The 6590-nt window shown below is 37.7% G+C and overlaps 1 pseudogene; it reads right to left on the bottom strand.

The window, feature by feature from the left end:
* Nucleotides 1-3702: 3702 nt before the first annotated feature.
* Nucleotides 3703-4548, bottom strand: LOC103016504 (ras-related protein R-Ras2-like; annotated as a pseudogene).
* Between the last annotated feature and the right edge of the window lie 2042 nt (nucleotides 4549-6590).

Genomic DNA, 6590 nt, shown 5'->3' on the forward strand with positions numbered 1-6590 from the left:
TTTAATTACCAACAAAATGTGTAAGATAGCAGGTAGAATTCACAGAAATGAAAAGTAGCTTTAAGACAATGAACGGGACTCAAATCTGGTAACATACAAGGGTAGGTTATTATTTTCCACTGAGACATACAATTTCTTTCTACAATCACCCCCATTTAAAAAAAAATTTATTTTATTTGTTTATTTTTGGCTGTGTAGGGTCTTTGTTCCTGTGCGCGGCTTTCTCTCGTTGCGGTGAGTGGGGGCTACTCTTCGTTGCAGTGCGCAGGCTTGTCATTGCAGTGGCTTCTCTTGTTGCGGAGCACGGGCTCCAGGCACACGGGCTTCAGTAGTTGTGGCACGTGGGCTCAGTAGTTGTGGCTCACGGGATCTAGAGCGCAGGCTCAGTAGTTGTGGCGCACGGGCTTAGTTGCTCCACGGCACGTGGGATCTTCCCGGACCAGGGCTCGAACCCGTGTCCCCTGCATTGGCAGGCGATTCTTAATCACTGTGCCACCATGGAAGCCCCTACAATCACCCCCACTTTGAGAAAAGATTATCAAAGTAAGATTACTCTTGTTTACAAAATAAGTCTTGTCTCATTAAATTTGGCCTGATCATTTACATAAGTGCAGCAAGATTGGTAATTGGACTATATAGGCCTTTTAAAGTTTGCTTGGCTGGAACTTTTATAAGGAATCTCAGATTGGACTTTTAAATGCCTCTTGATGCTTGTAAGCCAAGCCATGAACTTACCAGACTTCATCTGCAGTATTTATAGATTTGGTGATTTCCTTTCTTCTTGAGGTTCCCAAAATATTCTGAAGTTCCTGGGCCTGCCAGAAAGTGACTTTCCCTACTCACCTATAAAGGCCAGGAAGTCTGTAAGCCAGGTACCAGGCCAGTTTTTCCAGAACGGTTTTGTAAACATTGGCTTCATAAAGCAATCTTAATTCCTGAAAACTGTTTGGTCATAGATGATTCTGTGCACATGAATCTCAAATATGACATTCCAGTTAAAGCCTTGGTAATATACCCAATTTTCTCAATTATGTCCTGTTACAAAGAGAACAGATTCTTATTGAACTTATGCAAGCAACTATATTGCAATGAGAATAAAAATATTCAATAAGACTTTCTGAATTCTGGAGGGATCAGTTAGGGAAAAAAAGATAAATGTTTCTTTTCAGTTTGCAAAGATATAATCTTCTTAATTGTTGTGAGTTATAGATAGCTTAGGAGAAAACAGAAAGGGGGTTCCTTATATCCAGAAAAACAAAACATCTAAGAACAAGCAATATTCCAAACAAATAAACAAAAAAATCCATAAAAATTATAATCATTTTTCATTTGCTCATTCAGGCCCACATAATAATTCTTGTTCCACTTGAAACTGGCTTAGCAGTTTTGTGAAGTTATCAGCTTCACCACTAGAGTTCTGGAAATCCTTAGTGGTATGATCTCAAATTTATTTAAGCAATGCCATTAGAAGCCTTTACCCCAGAGTACCTTAGGTCATAGATCTTTCTGTGGTTCTCTGAAACATCCCTTTTGTTGAAGACAAAGTATTCCGTCTTGTAGCTGATTGCAAGAGCTTTTAGGAAAGCATCAGGAAAACACAAAAACTATCTGTGAATGACAAAAAACTTAAAATGGCCACTGTTAAAGTTTGATGAGAATTCATTATAAAAAATAATGCAGTTGACAAATTTGGTTGTTTCTGTGCAATATATTCTCTTAGGATAATAACTGAAATTATGATTGATAACATTCTATCAGGACATATCATAGACAATGAGGGCACTGACAAATTTCTAGGAACTTCATAGAATTTCTGAAGTACTTACATCAATAACATTTAGGCATACCAGTATAACCTAGGGAAGGTTAAGCACCTCTTCCCATTTGACAATGCTTCCCGTGCAACTCAACTTATGACATAAACTTAATTAGTTAAATATCTCCCTTTTCACAAGGTGAGAGGACAAACCCTTTGAGATTTTCCAGGGACCCCGTGGAAAGTCTCAAAGTCAGTTCCAGGTCAAAAAGACTTCATTTAGAATTTGATTTTGGGAAGCTGTCCAAAACATCAGCAGGTTTGAACATCTGATTAAATAGGATCACAGGTCAGTTTTTATTTAAGAAAAAAGACTTGGTCTTCTTAAATAATCAAAAACATGGTTAAAGTACTGGAAATTATTCCAATAAGACACAGAATCTTTGCTTCCTAAGTAGATGACTTAAAAGGTAAAGAGAAACTTTTTACAATCTCTTATTAAGAACAGACCAGTAATCCAAGAAACTTTGTCTTTTTAAGGGAGAGAAAACCAAACTCTAATTTTGCATCAATACATTACTGATATTAAAACAATATTGACATTATAAAACTTACAGTAAATCCATTCAGTCTTAGCCAGCCTGACCACGTGAGGTAAGATTCTCTCTCTGTCCCACAACATCACCTCACCCCCCAATCTGTAAAACTTCCTGTATTTATTCATCTTTTTGTCTCTCTTTTTTTTCTTTTTTCTTCTGGAACAACCTTTTTTTGTGTGTGTGATAACAGAGCAGTTTTAATTCTAGCACCTGAAGCTATACAAGGATATGCTTTATAAACTTCGTGGAACTGTTGTATGCATTCAATAAAGTGACAACTCGCAATACCACTTAGTATCTCAAAATCAGGAACATACCTTTGAATTGTTTAAACACAATCCACAGAATGAAAAACAAAATCAGAAGTCACCCACGGTTATACTAATTGTCAATTAAAAGTTTTACCACTTACTACTTGATATAGCAGTCAGTATCTAGTAGGGGATATCGGAAGTGATTTCAGATTTTCATCCTGTCGTACTCTATTGGGAAGGTTTCTTGAGTAGCTATGTGACTGGCCAAAGGTGGGTACAACCAGGACCAGAACAGCATGTAAGGTTCTACCACAGTTTCTGTAGTTTTCACTTTTTTTCCTTTGTCAGCTAAAAGTGAACAGTGAGAATTAAATACTTATCTTTACATATACACGAGGTATGCTGTGAGAGCATATTTGCTTACAAACATATAAAAATATTTGTTAACTAGTTTGATAAGAAAATAACGTATAAAAGTGTATAGCAAAACGTTAATCATCTCTGACCCTGGAAAGATCAATTCCATATCTGATATTATAAACAAAAACAGTTTTAGTTTTTTTGAATTCCTTACCCAGAAATACTTGAAAAGGAAGACAGACAGAAATTATTTATTTTTACTCTCAACATGGCTGTGAAAAGAGTTAAATTAAAAAACCAAGAACACTAAAATACCTAAGTCCAGAATGAGTCCAAATATTTGGCCACATAGAATATTATCTTTAGGAATAATAGTAAAGGCTTTACATGCAGTTTTTAACCTATAAATACAATAGGCATTTTGGTATTTTGGCCACTGGAAAACAAAGGCTATAGCATCAGTAAAGGTCTGAGATGTCTCACTTTTGTGAATTCAATTCAGTGTATTTAAGGTTAACTAAAGTTGACATCAAAATTTTTAGAGATAGGCAAAAATTCACATTTAAAAAAAACTCCCTATGTTTCTATTTAGAGTAACAGTAGGCGATATGATTCCAGAAGTTAAAAGTTATTTCACAACCTATGACTTCAGCTTGGCAAACAGCTTAGGTTCCAAAGCTGATTCATCCTTATTAAAAGTAAGCCCTTAAAAAAAGAATGTGTCTGTGTATATAGATATCCATTTTAAAGGAATCAATCTTTGAAGCAGCCTTAGTGTTTCCTTTAAATCTGTCTTGAATGACCATTGGATTAGCTTCATGGAAAGGATTAGCCAGCTTCTTGGTCTAAGGCTACCACGGTGATCATTTATCTAAGGCTAGAAAGGTACCAACGTGATGTAAACTGTAAGGAGAGAAGGAGAAGATGAGGGCTTTTCCTGGCAGTTTGTAGCTAAAATTCAAGGGATTCTTAGAAAATGACACAGTGGCAGCCTTTCTTGTCTTTTTCTTTCCGTGTTGGTTCTGGTGAAGGAGGACATTCCTGCTCTTGAAATTTCCTTATAACCCGGACAAGCTCATGGAAAGCTTGATCTACATTCATCCTAATCTTTGCTGACGCCTTCATGTATGTTACCTTAAGTTGTCGCGCTAACTGCTGTCCTTCTTCCTGCGTTACCTGTCTCTGAGGATCCAGATTTACTTTATTACCAATTAAAATCATTGGAAACTCATCACGATCCTTTACTCTGAGAATCTTTGAAACTTATAGATTTCTTCAAAACTGCCTCTATCTGTGACTGAAAAGACCAACAGGAAACCCTCGCCAGTTCTCATATACTGTTCTCTCATAGCTCCAAACTGTTCTTGTCCCGCTGTATCCAGAATATCTAGCCGGGCTGCCCGGTCATCTGTCACGCACTGCTTTGGGTAGAAATCCTCGACGGCTGGATCATAATCCGTTACAAAATAGGACTGGATGAACTGGATGGTGAACGCCGACTTGCTGCGCCGCCCCCGCCGACCACCACGAGCCGCTCCTTCTCTTGGCCGGAGCCGTCCCGCCAGCCGGCCGCGGCCATGGGGACGCCGCCGAGCCGCCGCCCGCCCTAGGCCAGGCTCCGGGGACTTGTGCGGCCGGCGGGCCGCGGGCAAGCGGCCGGGCGGGGGTCCCGGGCGCCGGGAGATGCTGGAGGGCCCGTCCGGGCGGAGCGCGGCGCCCGGGCTGGCTGGGTCCCGACCGAGGTGCGGAGAAGCGAGGTGACCGCGGCGGCGAGGGGCTGCAGCGGCCGGGGGGCGCACTCCTGCACACGTCTTCGCAGTGCCAATGGAACAATCTTTAAACAACTACTTTTGGACAGAATTACTCTTTTTTTTTTTTTTTCTTAACAAACACAATCCTACATTCCTTGAATACTTTGCATTCAGAGTTTTCTTCTTCACCCTTATTATTTCTAGTAGCTTCATTTACATATATTGATTATAATTTTGAACCCTTAGTAACCTTTATTTCCCAGAGAAAACTAGGAAGTAGACAATTGTGAACTGTCATAGACCAGCACTGTGTAGTAGATTAGCAAATTTATCAATACATCATCTCACAGTTTCTAGAGACTTATGCTGCCCTCATAGTACAATTTCTCAATATGACAAAAAGATCATCTTTGTTCATAGAACCAAATATCTTTAGTTTCCTGTATAAATAAGAAGTCAAAATAGATAAACTTAAAGCTATGTTTAGTAATTAATGTTTCAATATTTTATATTATTTGGAAATGATCTACATATTTAATGGATATCTATTATTTAACTTTGTATAACTCTAAGGTTTCAAGTTACCAAAAAGATTTTGGAAAGTACTTCTAAGCAGACATATAATAAAACACAATTCTTGTTGAAATAAAATTTGTAAGAGCAATGATTTAATTTGATTAAAATAAAATCTCTAAGGAATCTTGCTCCCTGACTTCAGACTATACTACAAAGCTACAGTAATCAAAACTGTATGGTGCTGGCACAAAAACAGACACATAGATCAATGGAACAGGATAGAAAGCCCAGAAATAAACCCACTCACTATGGTCAATTAATCTATGATAAAGGAAGCAAGAATAAACAATGGAGAAAAGACAGTCTCTTCAATAAGTGGTACTGGGAACACTAGAGAGCTACATGTAAAAGAATGAAATTAGAACATTCTCTACAAAAATAAACTCAAAATGGACCTAAACGTAAGGCCATATACTATAAAACTCCTAGAGGAAAATATAGGCAGAACACTCTTTGACATAAATTGCAGTCATATTTTTTTTTCGATCTGTCTCCTAGAGTAATGGAAACAAAAGCAAAAATAAACAAATGGGGCTTAATTAAACTTAAAAGCTTTTGCACAACAAAGGAAACCATAAACAAAACAAAAAGACAACCTACAGAATGGTAGAAAATATTTGCAAACAATGAGACCAACAGGGATTAATTTCCAAAATACACATCTTATATGGCTCACTATCAAAAAAATAAATAACTCAGTCAAAAGAAAAAAATGGGCAGAAGACCTAAATAGACATTTTTCCAAAGAAAACATATAGATGACTAGCAGGCATATGAAAAGATGCTCAACACTGCTAATTATTAGAGAAATGCAAATCAAAACTACCATGAGGTATCACCTCACACCAGTCAGAATGGCCATTATCAAAATGTCTAGAAATACTAAATGCTGGAGAGGGTGTGAAGGAAAGGGAACCCTCTTCCACTGTTGGTGAGAATACTGGTGCAGCCACTATGGAGAACAGTATGGAGGTTCCTTAAAAAACTAAAAATAGAGTTACCATATGATCCTGTAATACCACTCCTGGGCATATATCCAGAAAAGATGAAAACTCTAATTCGAGAAGGTACATGCACCGCAATGTTCATAGCAGCAAAATTTACAATAGCTGAGACATGGAAACAATCTAAGTGCCCATTACAGATGAATGGATAAAGAATATGTGGTGTATATACACAATGGAATATTACTCAGTCATAAAAAAGAATGAAATAATGCTATTTGCAGCAACATGGATGGACCCAGAGATTATCATACTAAGTGAAGTAAGTCAGATAAAGATGAATATCATAT

Source organism: Balaenoptera acutorostrata, chromosome 2 (genome assembly GCF_949987535.1).
Source record: "Balaenoptera acutorostrata chromosome 2, mBalAcu1.1, whole genome shotgun sequence".
Taxonomy (NCBI): Eukaryota; Metazoa; Chordata; class Mammalia; order Artiodactyla; family Balaenopteridae; genus Balaenoptera; species Balaenoptera acutorostrata.